General features: G+C 39.9%; 1 protein-coding gene across 6 annotated transcripts in view; it reads right to left on the bottom strand.

Annotated features, from left to right (window-relative positions):
* Window positions 1–12,448, bottom strand: part of SDK1 (sidekick cell adhesion molecule 1) — a 664,468-nt gene extending 652,020 nt beyond the window's left edge. For 2 of the 6 annotated variants that reach the window (XM_044979052.1, XM_044979057.1), the window contains exons 1-3: window positions 12,313–12,448; window positions 9,615–9,681; window positions 4,959–5,054 (exon numbers count right to left, since the gene is read on the bottom strand). The gene's annotated coding sequence lies outside the window, so the exon portion shown is untranslated. Of the gene's footprint in view, window positions 1–4,958; window positions 5,055–9,614; window positions 9,682–12,210 lie in introns of all 6 variants that reach the window. The other 4 variants (XM_044979051.1, XM_044979058.1, XM_044979056.1 and 1 more) reach the window with 3 other exon arrangements.
* Window positions 12,449–19,988: the final 7,540 nt, after the last annotated feature.

Raw genomic sequence — 19,988 nt, 5'->3', positions numbered from 1 at the left:
TCTCTATACCAACCCCTGAACCTTATTTAAAATTGTTTAGTGTTGAATAGTTACAGGGTTGCATTAACACCTTTCACTCTTTGGGCCCTTGTATTCCATTGAAATTAATACAATATTTTGTATTTAAAATAGATGACAGGCATATTCTCTTAACATACCAAAGTCTGAATATAGGATACAATGAAAGACAATGACCCCGATAAAGTATGCAAGAAAAATAATAGTTCAAGGAACCATGTGAGATTCATTCCTTTCACATAACTCAGCTTTTTGGTAACCTCTGTTTCCTGAGTCAACATTTCTGATGTCAGTAATTCACAGTAATAAAAATGAGAGAACGCCCAGTTTGCATATGATGAACGTAAATATGGGTTTGTAATGAAGGGCATTTGAGAAGTACAATATGGCGCTAGGTCTTGCAGTTTTGCCTATTGATGTCTAATAGGATGGCAGTATGATTCTGTATAGCTAACTTAGTATGGCATGGAACGACTCCATGCCATTTTCTGAGCAGAAGCTGCATTAGGAGGGATAACTGTATGAAGCTTTTTGCAGTTGCTGCTTTATGAACATAAGCTCCATTTAAAACATACCACTCTACATAATCATGGTAAACCTTAAGATTCATATTTCAAATTGATGTCATTCCTGATTTGGAGTGAGTGAGTGTGTGTGTGTGTGATCAGTTTTTAAGTATTTTAAGATCAAGCATCGCTAGTACAGGAGCTCCCCAGTAGAGCTCTCATCGTTACAAAAGAAAAATCTAACTACAGACTGCATGGGGAGCTGCCATGACATATAAATCTCTCAGTAGTCACAGCTGTGCACCTGTTGCCGCATCTAACAAATAGCAAAACAGGATCCAGCCAAGTCTGGAGAGCTAAGAAAATATAGAGCTTCATTCTGATCTCATTAACATATGGTTTAAATTAATCCAACTCCATGGACTTCAATGGGGTTACTTCTGATTTATATCTGTAGAAGAGACTGATCCAAAGCCCATTTAGGTTAATGGGAGTCATTTCATGGACTCCTGCGAGCTTTGAATCAGGCCCATAACATACTCCAGAGAGTGCACATTGCAGGTCTTCATGGTGATCTTCTGAAGAGCATTTCAGAGTCCATCTTACGAGAACAAAAATGTACCAAATGTAGGTTAACTCCAGTACCCAATAGTAACATGTATGCTCATACAAGTATATTGAAGAGTGCAACAACCACAAATGCCAGAACATTCATACATATGGATGATACAAGGTAGGGAGCTGGTACTAGGCTGTTGCACAATAGACCTGCGGTCACCCATCTGTTCTATTATAGTTCTCTTTTTTATATGGCGAGAAGCATGATGATGTATTCATATCTTATAGTGACAATGAAATACTTTCTATTCCTTCAGCAACTAGGGAGGAAGTTAAACACTTTTAAAATTGCAGGGCTGGGTAATTTACATCCAAGAATATTAAAAGAATTGTCCAAGGAGCTTTATGAACCGTTAATGTTAATTTTTAACAAAGCTTGGAAAACAGGGGAAGTTCCAGAGGACTAGAAAAAAGCTAATGCGAAAGCAGTATTTAAAAAAGGTAGGATGTCCCAGGTAGCCATAGGCTGGTTAACCTGACATCTATCCAGGCAAAATTATGAAAAGGCTGATATGGGGGTGCAATTAGTAAAGAATTAAAAGATGGTAGCTTAATCAATGCCAATTAACATTATTATTTTTAAAATTATCTTGTCCAACAAATTAATATTTTTTAATGAAATCATACATTTGGTTGAATGATAGATTTTATAAAGTAATCGTAAATGGTGAACCATCATCCATTGGAGGTGTTTCTAATGGGGTCTCATGGGGACCCATTCTCAGCTCAGTGTTATTCACGCACCTATGTACGGAAGAGATTTGTGATAGCAAATGGCTCTTTAATCTAGTAGAAAAGGGTATAATGAGAAACAATGATTGCAAGTTGAAGCTAGACAAATTCAGACAACAAACAAGGTACAAGTTTTTAGCAGTGAGGTTAATTAACTATTGGAACAGTTTACAAATTCTCCATCACCTGAAGTCTTTAAATCAAGACTGCGTGCCTTTCTAAAAGACATGCTATAATTGTAACAGAAATTATGAATTTGATGCAGAAATTATTGGGTGAGGTTCTTTGAACTGTCTGCACCGTACCAGACTAGCTCTGTGGTTTTCAACCTTTTTTTGGTTTGTGGACCCCTAAAATATTTTGAATGGAGGTGCACACCCCTATGGAAATCTTAGACATAGTCTGCGGACCTCCAGCGTTCACAGACCACAGGTTGAAAACCTCTGTTCTATGGTAACAACAACCTTTTGCAAACCCGTTAGACCAGTGCTCTCAACCTTTCCAAACTACTGTACCCCTTTCAGGAGTCTTATTTGTCTTGTGTACCCCCAAGTTTCACCTCACTTAAAAACTACTTGCTTACAAAATCAGACAGAAAAATACAGAAGTGTCACAGCCACACTATTACTGAAGAATTGCTGACTTTCTCATTTTTACCATATAATTATAAAATAAATCAATTGGAATATAAATATTATACTTACATCTTAGTGTGTAGTATATAGAGCAGTATAAACAAGTCATTGTATGAAATTTTAGTTTGTTCTGACTTCGCTAGTGGTTTTTATGTAGCCTGTTGTAAAACTAAGCAAATATCTAGATAAGCTGATGTACCCCCTGGAAGATCTCTGTGTATCTCCAGAGGTCCGCGGACCACAGATTGAAAACCGCTGGACTAGAGGATCATAATTGTCTCTTTTAGATTTAAGATTAAATTAAAAAACTAACTGGCTTCAAGACTGAGCTTGATAAGTTTATGGAGGGGATGCTATCCTGAGTGCTTACAATGGCATGTAGCCAATTTGCAACTGCTAGTAGCAAATATCTCCAATGGCTGATGATGGGACACTGGATAGGGAGGGCTCCGAGTTACTACCGAGAATTCTTTCTCAGATGTGGCTGGTGGGTCTTGCTGACATGCTCATGGTCTAACTGATTGCCATATTTGGGGTCAGGAAGGAATTTCTCCCCGAGTCAGATTGGCAGAGACCCTGTGTTTTTTGGGGTTTTTTTGGGGGGGGGGTTGTTTTTTCTTTCCTCAGCAGCATGGGGCACAGGTCACTTGCAGGTTTAATCTAGTGTAAATGGTGGATTCTCTGTAACTTGAATTCTTTAAATCATTATTTGAAGACTTCAGTAACTCATCCAGAGGTTAGGGTTCTATTTCAGGAGTGGATGGGTGAGGTTCTGTGCCCTGCAGTGTGCAGGAGGTCAGACTAGATTATCATGATTGTACAAAATTATGATTGCCGTGTGGCAAAAAAAAAAGCAAACATCATTCTAGGATGTATTAGCAGGAGTGTTGTAAGCAAGACACAAGAAGTAATTCTTCCACTACTCCACGCTGACTAGGCCTCAACTAGAGAATTGTGTCCAGTTCTGGCACCACATTTCAGGAGAGACATGAACAGATTGGAGAGAGTCCAGAGAAGAGCAACAAAAAATTATTAAAGGTCTAGAAAACATGACCTATGAGGGAAGATTGAAAAAGTTGAGTTTGTTTAGTCTGGAGAAGAGAAGACTGAGAGGGGACATAACAGTTTTCAAGTACATAAAAGGTTGTTACAAGAAGGAAGGAGAAAAATTGTTCTCTTTAACCTCTGAGGTTAGGACAAGAAGCAATGGGCTTAAATTGCAGCAAGAGTGGTTTAGGTTGGACATTAGAAAAAACTTCCTAACTATCAGGGCGGTTAAGTGCTGGAATAAATTTTTTAGGGAGGTTGTAGAATCTCCATCATTGAAGATTTTTAACAGAAGGCTAGACAAACACCTGTCAGGGATGGTCAGATAATAGTCCTGCCATGAGTGCAGGGAACTGGGCTAGATGACCTCTCGAGGTCCATTCCAATCCTATGATTCTATGATGGTCCTTTCTGACCTTAAAATCTATGAGTCTATATTCAGTCTTGCAACAAACCATAACAACAGGGTATCTGTGGTAAAGATGCAGAGAAAGAGCAAATCTACCAGTACAAGATGGAAATGATTCTCCTGTAGCACTCTATGGACACAGTAATCCCCTGAGAATCACAGTGTGGAGGTGTAGGCTAGGCTACTCAGTGACCAGACTTCTAAGCTGCTGTTAGCTGAAAGTGGTGGCATAGCAACACGATTCATGTATGGGCATTTATTTTGTTGGGTTTTTTAAACAAGGCTTATAATACATTTGAGTAGTCAGGAATAAGAGTGTATGGTGGAGAAAAGGGGCAGTTGTTCTTAAGTCATTGCTGAAATGCCAGTGTTGGAGACTCCCATCATGGACTGCTTAGCATGAAGCCAGCAGTCCACTAAGAGTTGGTTATGAGGCTCTGCATTATGTTTTAAATGTCTACATACCCCCCAGGGATATTTGCTTCTGCCTTACAAAGATGTATAGGAGAGATTCTGTGCAGAGATTTCACCATGCTGTACAGACTAGCAGAAATAAACTATGTGCACCCAAAAGCAGCCCAAATCAAAGTACAAAATATAGTCCTTGTGTTCTGTATAATACTCCTTTCTTAAGTGTGTTATTTCTCATCACATAAAATGTTTTGTTGCTGCTTCCCCACTCCTGCAGCATTCCCCAGTGTTCCCTTTAATCAGATTATAATCTTATGACATACTAACTGTAATACATCAAGTAGTCCAGGAGTTGTTCTTTTCCTGATGTGCAGGTATTTTGTAAAGCAGCAGTACAACAGTTAAAATATTGTTTTTAAATGAAGGAATACAGCCTACTGACTCTGGTATTATTAGTGAATGTTCACTAAACCGGTTAGGCTCTGTTACCATACCAAAGGAGAAAATAAAGTTATAAAAGTCAGACGTTTTAATGGTACATTGACTTATTTCTGTGGCTAATATTTAACTACTTCAGTTTACCTATTATTTTTTCTTCCTGTAATAAGCAGGTTTGTTTTTATCACAGACATCTTTTTTCCCTCTCTCTTTCTGTTCTCCCCAGCAGTAAACAGTGACCTAAAATTTATGAAATAGATAAGATAGATATACTCCCTTTCTTCAAGATATTATTTATGCTGCTTGCTAAATCCAGTCTTGATGCACACTTACATATGTGATTACTTTAAGCATGCAGAGTGCATGCTTTGGGACTTGTGAAATGTGTCGTAATATGTTGTTTGTTTATAAAAATTCTATACATTAAAAGTTTAAACAAAATCTGTTCCTTCCTACTGAAAGAGATTTTTCAAAATCCAATGTTTGTATGTTGGCCGTACATAAAAATAGTGTTTATGCTCCCTCTTCAAGCTTTGATACAGGAAGGATCAAGACATGTAGGAGCAATTAGTTAACCTGGGGTGAAATTGTGACCCTATCAATTGGAGTTTTGCCATAGACATCGTTGGGGCCAGAATTACACCCGGCACTGTCAGATGCTGAGTACCTTCAATTCCAATAGAAGTTAATGGGAATAGACAGCACTCAGCACCTACTGCAGTTGGGCTCAGAGAGCAGTGAAGATGGGTAACAACCAAAGTAAACAAAGAAAGACGTATTAATTCCAAGTGTCAATAGAAATGTAGGGAGTGGGGGAACATGTTGATAGCCAAGGTAAGAACTAAATTGGCGAAGGAAGACATTTAAATTTAAATCTTCTAAGAAAAATCCAAAACAAGTAGAGCTTTAAAAATGTAAATAAATAAATATTTTGCAGTCTCCCTTTTTAGTTCTGACATTTGACAAAAGCAGGTTTGCAGAGCGATTCCTAATGTGGCATCCTCTGATCAAGGACACCATCCTACCTTTCAAGTATCAGAGGGGTAGCCGTGTTAGTCTGGTTCTGTAGAAGTAGCAAAGAATCCTGTGGCACCTTATAGACTAACAGACATTTTGCAGCATGAGCTTTCGTGGGTGAATACCCACTTCTTCGGATGCAAGCCGAAGAAGTGGGTATTCACCCACGAAAGCTCATGCTGCAAAACGTCTGTTAGTCTATAAGGTGCCACAGCATCCTACCTTTGTTTCCAGAGACACTCCATTTTTAGCCTCTCAAAAGAAGAGGATTCACGGAGTGGCTCAGACATCTTACAAGCTTAGATTAATAAAAAATAAATTAGCATTGAATGTTGGCAAAACTCAAAACCATATGTTCAGAGAGTTGTTTCATTCACTCATAATTAATTTTTTATAAAATGCATCTTTTTTTGGCCCAAGCAAATAGCTTTAAACATCTGAGTATTTTGATGAAGTCTGACTCCTGTTATGGATGTTTGTCTCAGAGACTTGCATGTAATCAATAAGAGTTTTCATCGAACAGTTGTATATACTTGGAGCTGTTAGGCCATTCCTAAGTAATTTTGAGACAAATTCTACTTGGTTACACTGGTGTAAATCCAGAATAAAGCTCTGCTCTTGACACACATGCTTAACTTTAAGCGCCAGAGGAATCCCATATAGTCCAATGGGACCACTCAGAAGATTAAAATTAAATATGTGTGTAAATATCTGCAGGATTTAATTTCAGAGGAGTTACTCGAGATTTAAACCAATGTCATTTAGAGCAGAATTTGGTGGTATATCAGGAGACATTGTTCTTTACTTACATATGTTGGATGGTCTCTGTGACAAGTTGTGCAGGTTTACAGTCAGTTGTGGTTCTTTATCTTAGTAACAAGTAATTAAAAACAATCCTTGGAAAATTACTAGAATATAGTTGACCATAAACCCCCTAGAAAGCCAACCAAACAATAAATCCCATGTTGTTACCCAACACTGCAGATACAGCATTTTCATAATAAAGACCATTTTAAATGGTTCCAATTTTAGATTTTCTTTTATGTACATTGAAATCTTTTTCCTTAAGAGCAGCACAGTTAAGAGGTGGAGGAGATGGATTCTTTTAATCTTATTTGCATTTTGGCGGCATGGTAGCACAAGTTGGCTGATAAGCACTTGAGTGGAGAGCAGTTCTGAAAAAGAAAGATGAGAGTAAAGCTCTCCTTGTGGTCAGTGCAGTTCACTGTCTTTCTACATAGCTAAGTACAGTTAAATTATTTGGAACAAAGGGTTTATTCGGGTGAATATTAATGTACAAATAACTCTTATTCCTGGAAGCTTATTGTGAGGCATAAATTTACAAAGGTCATTGAAAGGTGAGTTTACAACTGTGCCTAATGTTTTTCAGCTCTTTACATGAGTTATATGTAGGTGGTCTTTTGAAAGCTGCTGAGGAACAAATAAGGGAAGGATAATTTATGACCACTAATATTTGTAATCATATATGTTAAGAGAAGAGAAATTGCATCTATGGCTGCGGGAGGTAAGTGATCACAACGGGAGTCAATGCTAATATTTGGCAGTATTAGGCACTATGTAGAAACCATAGAACAAAAGACAGATGGGCAGGGATATTTTTCCTTCCATTAGTTGTGTTGCATAATTAGCTAGATGTATCATGGGAAGGGGTTTTTTGTTTTGACTTTCTCTGAAGCATTGGGTATTGGTCAGGAGCAAGATACTGAATTTTGATGGACCAATGGTCTGGTCCAGGGTGAGAAAACCCATAGTTTCTTAGAAGGATATATGCAAGTCTTGGAAGTCCAGTATGCTATCTAGTGGCAATACATCACAAAGGCCCTTTAAGGGAGGTTATAGTAAACTACTGTTAGTAGTTTCAAGGTCAAATATAGTTCTTCCTTTGAAAATAAAAGATAGCACTACATTACTTGTCAAGTTAATACAGTGTGATAGAGCATCTCAGGCAGCACATTCTGAAAGGCTGTAAATGTCTAATAGATTTAGGGAAACTGTACCTTAGGGAATATATTAGATAGAATTCATCAATGGATCAAAACTGTCTTGGAGCCTTACTTACTGGGGACCAGCAAAGTTTTAAATGATTAAAATCTTATCAAAAACTTAGAGACAAATTGTATTTCTTGGATTTACTTTTCAAGAATGGGTCAGTAATTTCTATTGGAGAATTTAGGGTTTTTTTTTAAACATTGGCCTGAATAAGTTCTGTAATTTGAATTCTTTAATTCAGTTTTGAGGGTTTTTTCCAAATGATTTTAAAATTATTTAATGGTCTGTTTATAGATGAAATTGGATGTGTTTGCAAAGTCTCTTTGCAGTGTGCCTCTAATAACAAAAAATGTTAATTATAAAATATGTTTTTGTAAGTTTTGCATTAATCAGACATAACATTAACAAAGTGTAAAGCTTGTGCACATGTCCACAGACATACAGAACATCAGAAAGCTTTCATCCCATGGGAAATATGTCACAATGTGTTAGAATATTTTACAGTCAATACCGTGTTTAGGGACAGATTCTGCTATTCTTGCTCACATGCAGTAGTATGTCACCCTGCGAGTGGTCCCATTGAAATCAGTTACACTTAGTAGAGTGAGGTATATTACTCATCATGAGTAAGGGTGGTACAATCCGGCCCTTAGTTATTTATTTTCCATACAAGTTGCTCTCCATAAAGACAAATTCCACTGCTGTTTTCTGTTCATGTGCTTTCTAGCTGTATCTTAGTGCAGAATTTCACGTCAATAAGAGTCTCTTAACTGCTATCCAAATTGTAGGATTTTTTGTTCTTCAGTTGCACTTTTCTTTCATTACAAATTTCTCTGTTAAAAGGCTGTTATGTATTAGCACTCAGCTATGGTTAACCCCATTATGTTCCTTCCATTTAAAATCATGCCACACTATACAAACTTCAGCTGAAAAACTTTACGCAGGAGTGGATGAATATGATTAGGTAAATAATTCTTTAGTTCTGGAGCAGTTGCTAGTTACAAAGCATGAACTATGGTGTGTTGATGACAGTATTAGAGAATTGTTTAAATTAAACAGTGTATTGCCTTTGTCTTCTGGTTACTAGCTTTCTGTGATTAGCTTTTTGTAGGGCACTCATTTGCATAGTAGAGATTGCAGCAGTCCTTCCAGGATAAGATTTTCTGGTGTTTTTGAGGGGCCCTATATACAGCAAAGAAAAGTGTTTAGCTCTTCTCTTTTATTCTCCTTCCTCCCTTCCATCCACACCCCAAGGACCTGATTCTGATACTGTTACCCATAATGAGCGGAGCCTTACTCCATGACCAGTTCATGAAATCAGTAGGACTATTCTGAAAAAAATATTAAACATGGGCAAGGATCGTTAAGGTATAATAAATTTAAAGATTTGGACATATATTATGCTAGTTTGAGTGACAAGTGAAAGCAAAAGCAGAATATTTGATCAGTACTGAATTTCTGCACAGACCCAAAATGACGGCATGTTTCCACAAGTTAGCATAGAAGAGAAAATAAGATGTTACATTATTCTTTCTCTCAGCCATCTTATCAAATATAAAACCTGGACCATAATCCATGACAATGACTAAATGCTCCTAATATTTCTGCTACCTGTTGATTTTTATTGTTTCAAGCATATGGTAAGCAACCAAAACATGCTTGAAGAGAAACGGCAATTTTTTTCTTTTCTTTTATCACCACCTCCAATTTGACTCTAATTTTGCAGTTCCCATAACAACATCCAAATGACTGAAAGCTCTGTCAAGACTATACCAGTGCTGTCCATGAAGCCAACTGGACGAAGTAGCCTAGCTGAGCGTCTGTTCTGCTTTCCTTGTACCTGTGAAAAAGACAGATGTGCTGACATTATTTCCTTCATCCCTTGCTCTGCAAACCAAACTTACTGCTAATTACTGTCACTAGTTTTCCCAACTGTAGAAGTGATGAGAACAAAATACCCACTGTTGTGAATTTCTTGCTAATATTACACAATTTAACTGTTGATCATACCTTTATTTTTCTGTGGTTTATCCAGACAAATAGAATCCCACTGTATATTTGTTGCCCAAAAGTTACAACAGGGAACAAAAATATTTCTTCTAGCACTTCTGTTGTGCCCAGTACTTCACATCAGATTAGGCAGAACAGAATAATGCACATCAAATAATTAACAGAGTATTTCTTTTTAAATTCTATTGTTTATCCTTTGTGATGCAAATATATTAAGAGGGAGCAAATGCTAGCAGGTAGGGAAATAATACTTTTGCTATGTCATGCTAAGTTGGATGTTCATTTCCCCCCAAGCTTTTTCAAATCTCCAAATATTAAAACAGGCAGCAGCATGAAGTAAACCGTAAGTTGTATTCTAAGATCTGTTTGAACCCAGTGCTTTAGCCCAACAAATTGACAGGGCACATGTCCTCACTAGTGTGCTGACATGTGAGAACATAGATGGGAAAGAGATTGAGGGTGGGGAATTTGGGTTTGTTTATCCTGCAGGTGATGAAAATGTCTTATGGCAACCTGCTATTGCACAGATAAAAAATGCCTGAACTGCCTGTGAAATAGCAAGTCTCCTACTTTGCAAGTAGCCACAATCCTTAATTTATTTATTACAGATATTTCTATAGCATATCTGTGTTAAACTTGACAACTTGATTGCAGTGGGGTCCTGCCCCAGGGCAGCTATTTATATGCATCGTATGACAAAGAACATCAACACAAAATATTTTTCTGGAATAAAAACAGTCTGTTTATCATGCTGTCCATATTTACCATCTCCAGTGCACAATTCAACAGTTTTGCAAAATTGAATAGTATATGCTCCAATTCTCTCTTGGAATGTTGTGATGTTAAAAAAAAAAATTGTACTTCTGTGCAGAAGGAGATTAATCTATTCAGCAACAAAGCCTTGTCTAGAGCATTATGATCTTTTCCTACCCATATATAACTCGCTGTATGGCTAAACTCCTCCACCACTAATATGTAGCTGTCACCTTCAATATACCATTATGATAACACAGCAAATCTGTATATTTCCAGACAAAAAACTAGGTTAAAATGGAGTTAAGATTGAGAGTACATATCAGTAACCTTAAGGGTAAAAAACATGGTGGTTGTTATTTATTTTATTATTTCTATTATCATTGCCCCTAGAAGCCTTAGTCAAATATTGGTCAACATGAAAGGCTGCACAGTAGCAGCCTAATCGTCGTCAAATTTTTGGTAGGCATCATGGCAAAGAAGAATTCTGAGGGGGAATTTGAAGGTGAATAATGATATGGTTTTGTGAATGCTTACGGGAAGCATCTGCCATGCAAGTGGAGCAAGATGGGAGAAAGCACAACAGTGTTTGAAAATGTAACAGGGGTGGTGGAGGCTGGCATCCAGGGTTTCAGGGACCGGACCAACTAGGAACAGCTGGTGGCCTGCTCCCCGAGTAACTGTGCTTCTAGACTGCTAATGAGCCCAGCTGCACTGCCTTAAAACTCTGAGTGGCCACAGCCCTGCTGGTTCAGAAGTCCTGTTTATAAGCCTGGCCCCCACAGCAGTTCAGTGGCTGCTCAACGCATACCATGCCCACAGCTGCACTTGCCCTTGTTCTAGTCCCTGCGCCCGCTCCAGCTTGCTTCCAGTCCCCCGTCCTGCTCTGCTCCGCTCCAGACCCTGCTCCCTTCTGGTTTCAGACTTCTGGCTCTGTCCCCTAGCTCTGGCTTATGATTCTGATTTACCTCCTCTGGCTCTGGCATTTGGCTTCTGTTCCTTCAGTACTGACCCATGACTCGTTTCCTGGACCCAGCTCTAACCGGGAGGCTGAACTCTTGCTTTCATCACTAGGCATGACTGCTGAATTGGAGGCAAGCACGGAGAGCTCAATAACAACTGAGTGCTGATAGGTAGAGTAGGGATTAACTGTGAAGGGCCTTGAAAGCAAGGGCAGAAGCAGAATTTTCCAAGGAGGAGGCCAAGAGTTCTCCCTCCACGGCCGTGCAGCCAGTCCCTTATGTTCCCCCTGCTACCTCTGTATCTGGCCGCAAGCTCTCCCCCTGTTACTCCCCCTTCGCCAGCCCTGAGCTATCTTTGCACCCAGACCCATGCTCTCCACTCTGGACCTAACTCCGTACACTCCTGCCTGCTGCCCCCACAACCAGACCAGACCCAGGTTCTTCCCCCACATTGCCCATGCACCAAGCTCCACATTCTCCCCCATTCATCCAGCTCTGCACACATTCCTCTCCTGCTGTCCCTCATCCTGCCTTATGCTCTTCCCCTGACACTGCCCCACACCCAGCCCCTGGTCTCCTCACTCAATACCCAGCCCTGAGCTCATACCCAGAAAAGTAGTAAGGCTGAAGAGCACCATCCCTACCAGGTGCCAGGCAATTCTGGGAACCCGGAACCCAGACCCCATCCTCCTCCTGCATCTCTGCTTCCCCAGGAAGCACCAAAAGCCTGTATCCAGTCCTCTCACCCTCCTAGGGATCAGGGTTTCCAGGTGCCTCCTGTTCCGTTTTTCCCTAGGGACTGGGGATGTCTGGTGTCCATGTTCGCTGGAAAGACTGGAAAAGTAGAGGGAGCCAAGCAGGCATATCGAGTTGTAATACCACTCAAATTTGGCCTGGCTGTCCATGTAGCAGTGGTATTGTGACCTGGTGCGCAGGGTCACAACACCACTCAAATTCAGCCCAGCCACTCCTGCTTTATGCCAGCAGGGAAGGGGCTCTACCATTAAGCTAGCCAGCAGCGGTCAGAGACCAAGGAAGGAGCCTAGATTCCCATCTCTCCCACCTAGTGCACCCCTGCTTGAAATGAATACAAGCAGCTTAAAGGTTGATGCCACAGCGAAAGGGGAGCCAGTAGAGGGATTCAAAGAGATGAGTGACATAAAAATGGCCATACTGGGTCAGAGCCATGGTCCATCTACCCCCAGTATCATGTCTTCCGACAGTGGCTGGTGCCAGGTGGTACAGAGGGAATGAACAGAACAGGGCAGTTTATCAAGAGATCCATCCCCTGTTGTCTAGTCTCAGCTTTGGGCAGCTGAAGGTTTAAGGACACCCAGAGCAGGGGATTGCATCCTTCACCATCTTGGCTATGACATGGTCAAAATGATGAGCTAGGAATGTTATCTTTGCAGCAGCATTTGGAGAGCAGAGCAAGAATACATTTGTCAAAGCCAGAGAGAAGGGTGTTGCAGTATTCGAGATGATGAATACTCGATCTCAGATCTTAGAGGAGATCTTAGAGGAGAGTTTTAGTTGTGTGGGTAAATAGAAAATGCTGTATCTTAGAGATGTAATGCAAAAAGAATTGGCAAGATTTAGACATACCCTGGATGAGAGTGCCTAGAGAGAAGTCCAAGTCATAGATGATGCCCAGGTTATAGGATTGCGTGATGAGCACGATAGTGGTGTTGTCCACCATGATCCAGAAAGGAGGTAGTGGAAAGGCTTGTGGGGCAGGGAAAGATTAAGGGCTCTGCTGTACCCATGTTTAGCTTGAGTTGGTGGCTTGACATCGACAAGGAAATGTAAGAGAGACAGGTCAAGATTTTTGTTTGGACAGAAGAAGACAGGTCTGGAGTAGAGAGAGAGGTAGATCTCTGAGTCATCAGCAAAGATGGTAGCTGAATTTGAAATTGCAGATGAGATTACCCAGATATAGGGTATAGAGGGAGACGAGAAGAGAAGGGGACCAAGGACAAAGCCCTGTGGGGCCCCCACAGAAAGTTGAAGGGCAGATTAGGAGGATCCTCCAAAGGACTCACTGAAAGAGCAACTGAAAGGGAAGCAGGAGAACCAGGAGACAGCATAGTCTTGGAAGCCAAGGGAGGACAGGATTTCAAGAAGAGCATGTTCAGCTTTGTCAAAGGCAGTTCACAGGTCAAGAAAGCGGAGGATGGAGTACTGGTTCGGTGCTTTCACTAGGAAGAGGTCATTAGAGACATCAGCAAGAGCAGCTTCAGTGGAATGGAAGGGCCAGAAGCTGGAGTGGAAAGGGTCTAGGATGGAACTGGAAGAGTGGAACTCCAGACTGCACTTATAATCAGCACATTCTGTGCACTTAAAAACAAAAGGGAGAAAAGAAATGAGGTGGTAGTTGGAGAGGCAAGTGGGGTCAAAGATTTTATATTTTTTAGATGTGAAGTTGTAGTTATCCCAAAACCAACCATTACAAACCTATAAAATTCAGATTAAGGATACACTTGAAAGAAAACCAAATATGTTAAGGTATGAAAATGCAGAGTGAAGGTACCCAAACAACCTTAACTTGCTTGTGTAGTGACACCATGCAATAGCTATACAATTATGATTGAGACATTTTCATGTTTGTAGCCCTAGATTAAATTGCATTTGATTATTTTTTAATATTCTTCCCTCAAACTCAGAGTGTCACTATAGAGCAGAATGAAAGGTGGGTGCCTTAACTATGCTTTTCCAAACCTTGATGTGTTTGGATTTCTTTTAAGTTTAACCTCTTAGACTGTGATTAATGCTAGGATTTGTAATGTTTGGTTTGGGGATAATTACAACATGCCTGTGATTTTGTTTGTTTTATCTTTAAGTTACTGATATGTACTCTCAACCTAAACTCTGTCTTAATATAGGACTCAGTTTTTAATTAGTTTTAACTTATAAAATAATTAATGCTTTTACTTGTAAATTCTCAGAATTCATTCTGAACTCAGGGTAAGTGCTGTAAGTTTGGGGAGGATACACTTTATTTTTCATACTAGCAAAGAGATTGAATCCCTGTTTTAGGTGCACAGTGAAATTCAATCTTAACCAGAGTCTATATAATTAATAATCATCCATATATAGAACTGTAAATATGCCCACTGATTTACAAACTATAGCCTTGACTGTCTTTAATTACATGATCACATACTATTTTTTATATAAGACCCCCACCTAATTCAGTGCACAGGATGGACAGTGCTCACTTAACAAGCTACTGTTCAATATACTTTTTTCTTTTCATTGTTCGATGTATGGCCCCATGCCTTATTTACTGCACATTATTCAAACCCCACTCTGACGACAGATTACTAATTTCCTTGTTTGTTTTTCTGTGATGCTCATCATAATAGTAGCTGAGTGCTTCACAGATACTAATGAATTTATTTTCACCACACCTCTGTGAAATGAGGAGGTGTTATTCCCCTTTTACAGGTGGGGAACTGAGGCACAGAGAGATTAAGATCAAAAGTATCCACTAATTTTGTGTACCCAATTTGAGACCAGAAACTGATTTTTCAGGGTATTTTGCATTATATAGCACTTTATATGTTCAAAGCAAGCCTCCCATAGACTTCAATTGCAGCTGTGAGTGCTCAGCACTACTGGAGTTCAGACCCAAGAATCTCAACTCAGTAGACCCCTGTACAGATACAAAATTTGTATCCGCATCTGAGCCGCAATCACAAAAATGGTCTGCAGATTTAAAGTGGATATCTGCAGATTTGAAGGGCTCCACAACTCAGGATCCCACTGTCCATTCTGTGAAAAAATTGGTGTGTGTGTGTCTTGACTGTGGAGTTCAAGATGCTTGCAAGAGCTTTGCTTTATTCTGTGATCAGTGCCAACTGTCTGCATAACAACAATATGAAATCCTGCAGCACCTCATCTAGGTTCTTGTATGGGAATCTCAGCCCTTAAAGGCATTGTCTCTAATACCACATCTTTCCTTTCCGGCTGAAAATTTAATAGCAATAATACTTTAAAAAACCCAACAACATTAATATATCACAGTTACAAATACTTAGAACTAAATAATGTTCAAGTAGTCATATTTTTATGTAACACTTTAGGAGGAATCTCCAACCTGGTGCCTTTAGAAAAGATCCTATCAAGTAGGATGAGTTTGGACAGGTTTTTTAAAATCAGATTGACGTGCAAAATCTAGCCCTGGACTTTTCTCCATTGCACTTTCGTCAGATGCTCTAGAGCGTGTGTCTGGAACCACCAACTTTCTCCCAGAATTGTATTTAATTTGCAAATCACGCATTTGTAGCTGAAAAAAAAATCTGTATTCTGAGGGGGATATTTGCCATGTCCCTTCCAGCAATGGCAATAAATGGTTTGTGGTCAGGTTCAGTTAACACAGGCTTCCATAAATAAAGACATGACACTTTTTACACCTATGTGGCACAGCCAAAGCCTCTTTTTCTATTTGAGCATATTGACACTCAGTTTTTGTTAGTGCCTGTGACACATGAGCCACTGGTCTCTAGCTTTGACCACCCTGCTGTCAGAGGACTTTGCCAGTATGCTCCTTGGAGGTTTCCGTGGACAACTTAATTTTGTACTTCCTGTCATTGTATCTCAGGATTGGGGCTTTAATTATCTCCTTCGGTTTCTCAAATTCTTTATTAAGGGTTTGTCTACATGCAGACCTAGTGTACGGCAAGCTAAGGTGTAATCCATTGCACGCCAGCTTGCCATGCACTACACATGTCTTTGTGGACCCTGCTACCCTGCACTAAAAGTTCCATTAGTATGCTTTGCTGTATTGCCTACTGAGGGAAGTAGATACCTAGAGGTGTGACTGTCTAGTACATAAACCTGAAGAATCCTTTAATTGTTTTCACTTGTTTTGCGTGTGTAAATTTGATGCTTATGAATGGGAGGGACTGATATTACAAGCGAGGGTCATTCCCAGTACAGGTGAACACTCCCAGCTTTTGTCACACTCCTCTGCCGAGTCTGGGTGAAGGAAAAGTGACAGTGCACCGGTCTCTTTTAGCTGAGATGGGAATAATTAATTTTATTAAAATGACTTTTATTGGTGGTTAATTTTATTTTGGCTGACAGTCACATACATGAGCAGACATGTCTATTGCTACAGCAAGGTGAGCTTTATTTAGAACAATCATTTATATCTTTGGGTGATTTCATTGCAAAGGAATAGGGGAAGATGTGCAGGAACTTCAAGGTGGAACATTTTCTCCCTGTTTGAAAAGGATCAATAGGAAAACAACAGAATGCTGACTGATGGAATGCTTTGGCCTTGTGATGCAGGATTCTTCCATTGCATACACTGATGAAATTCAGGCATTTCATAGGAATGACACACTTGGGATTTTTGTACAGTGAGCAAATACCACTCTTCCCACCCACTAGTCCAAGTGAAGTAAGAGGGAAAAGAAGTGGTATTTGCTCATTGTACAAAGTCCTCCTTGCAAGAAGTGATGTTGGCATCAGACTCAAATGAAATGATTCACTTGTTCCTCTGGTCAGAATCTGATGTTTGCAACCACCATTTTTTTGGAGTGGTGAAATCTGATGACTGAAAAAGTGGCACTCTCTAGAACTGAGATGATGGGAGTTCCTCAGGGCTGATTTTCAGCTGGGGCTAAGCCTGGGAAAGTAGCGTTCAGAGTTTAAATGGCTCAATGTGGGTAGGGGGGAACCACTCCATAGTGTAGAAGAACAAACCTGAAACTGTTAACTGGGCTAGTACATGACACAGTTAAATATTTTTCAGGACTTAATTCTAACCTCATTTACCTCGGCTATCCCACTGATTTCAAATAACCAACAACAAAAAAAAGGTGATGGAGCTTGCGTTTGTACAATTCAGGCAGAATCTGGCTTTCTGTATTTATCTGAGAAACAAGCAGATAGTGTTTATGGGGAGAGTAGTTGCTCAAAAAGACAGACAAGTTGCCTCTTTTGACCTCACTGTCCAGTTTTCTCATGCACTTGAAAGAGTCTCTTGATATTCTGGTGCCCTTCGCAGGGTAGGAAATCTCAGGTTATCTAATTAGGCTTGGACACCTTGTAGAAGAGAGAACCATGAATCTTCCTACACTGGTGTATAAAAGATATATGGGAGCTCATTCTTCATGGAATTTATATTTATCAATGTTGTGACATCCCTCTGTAGCATCAGGATTGCTGGTACAAACTCAAATAATATTTATATACAATCCAGACTCAATGGTTCCCCCCCCCAAAAGATCAGCCATTCTTGCAAACAAAAAAATGGACAAAAAGATAAAAGACTTTAAAAAAAAAAGTGGTAAAAAGGAAGGGTGAAATCAATAAAGATTAGCTGATGGAAAGAGTCTTTTTCATGGATCTGAAGTGAATAACTCAGGGATTGTGGTGCGCTGCAAATAACCAGGAAGGGTGTGCAATAGGGTGGCTCCCTCCACTGAGGAAATCCTATCTTTGACCCATTCCAGATGGAAACTTGGCATGGAAAGCAAGGTCAGGCCGCTCATCTTAATTATCTTGGGGAAGCAGAGGGAGAAATAGTTGCTCAGTTACTTTGGATTTAGATTATCAAGCATTTATGGAAATATGTTGCTGGGTTCTCCAGGATTTCAGCCTGTGACCTTTGTTCATGCAAAACACAGAAAAATCCATTAGGAGACTGGCTAATAGCCAGCCCGCATGAAATCAGCTGGCATTAGGTTAGAATATAAGCAGCACGTTTTGACTTGCTTCTGTGGTGGCCTGACTGAAAGTTAAAAAATATGCTTACACAAAAACCAAATATAGTAAAGCAAAGCAAAAAGGGGAGATAATGCATTAGGATTAAAGCTGAAAGAGCTTCAGTGCAGAAAGATGAATGTGAGACATACAATAGTGTTCTGTCTTTAAGATCCAGAGCATGCAAAGTACAGGTGGGACTTTCATCTACAAATCTGCTCCTCCAAAACAGGATTCATTTAAATGAGTGAAAAAAAGCATATCTTATGTGCAGGTGCAGGGACATATGTAAAATGAAGGAATTCTGAAGACAGAGGCACTTCAGAAATGCTATTTACAGAGGAGCAATATGTAAAATAAGAGATCTTTGTCTCCACTGCCCTCACTTGGCACAGCTATAAATGACTACACAAGGTGCAAGGCAGTAAAGACTTGGGTTCAAAGTATTTCAAATCAGATTTGTCTTTACTTAGGTACAAACTCATTCTACTTGTGTAGATTTTGTGAAATATTCAGCTGGAGGAGGGGTACTGTGGCTGGTTTTGGATTCAGAGAAAAGTTTACATCTGGACCCTATGTTGGCTTCCTGAGTATATACCTCTCCAAAAATTAACTAGATTGTCTGATTCCCATTGCCTATCAAAGGGTCAAATTATGGTTCTTGTTACAACTGTACAATCCCCTGAAAGTCAACAGAGATGGAGGGGGCTGAGTATAGAATTTGGCTCAGTGTGCTTTCTCCTTTGTGATTGTTTCTCTAGGATGGTGGTGTGATTCCCATTGCCCCATTCACAACCCTAGCCACATCCAATAAGCCTGCTTTTTTAGTTATGTTTCAATTTATTTATTGGGGTTTCTTTGCAATAATCCCCATATTCATCCCTCCTCTGCCATTCTCTTGGGTTACTAGCCGGATGAAAAATCAACTCTCACGCAAGCACGTTTTCTAAAAAATATTGGTGGCCACAACCACTACAATGAGTCCCTCTTCTCTAGGCCTTACAAGTTCTGTTGTAATAGTCTAAGACCAGTCAGAGAGAGAGATTCTGCTGCTGCTGAAGTGTTACTTGGGAATTGACCTGGAAAAAATTCCCCTGAAGAGCAATAGGGTGTCAGTGCTAATTCCCAAATAGGGAAACCAGTGAAACTATTGAACCGTACCAAGTGCCATCCTTTTCATCTCAAGCTGTTAAAAGACTAAGCAGAGTTGTTGACATAAGAAAAACTTAAAAACCTCTCACTAGAGGTTACTCATGGAAGCATTGAACATTATGGTAATAGCCTGGTAAGTGTCAGTGAAAAATCTTCCACCCGTGTGTGATGAAGTGTAAAGAAACTGGTGGTGACAGGGGCCACCATTCTCTTCCTTCAAGATTCTCTTTAAACCCCATTGCTTCCATAAGGGCCCTATAGTAACAGTGGTCAGTGCCAGGCATCATGCAAATAATGTAATGGTAGGTGTCCCCAGATGGACCTGTTACACAGTATCTCAAGTTATATTTCTTATTGTCTGAGCAAGTTTTGACCCTTAGGAAGACATAATGAGTTGCTCTTATTTTTGGGTTATGTAACACAAGATTTTTTGAGGAAAGAGGATCTTGTTAAAGTCACTTCTTATGACAGAGTAGCTCCCTGGGAACGGGGCATTGGTGTTGGGCTGAGATTTCTGGAGGGGATAGCCTTGCTTGCTGATTGACCATTTCATTTC

Source organism: Mauremys mutica, chromosome 11, assembly GCF_020497125.1.
Source record: "Mauremys mutica isolate MM-2020 ecotype Southern chromosome 11, ASM2049712v1, whole genome shotgun sequence".
NCBI classification, from domain to species: domain Eukaryota; kingdom Metazoa; phylum Chordata; order Testudines; family Geoemydidae; genus Mauremys; species Mauremys mutica.
This window is presented reverse-complemented; position numbering and strand designations above follow the sequence as displayed.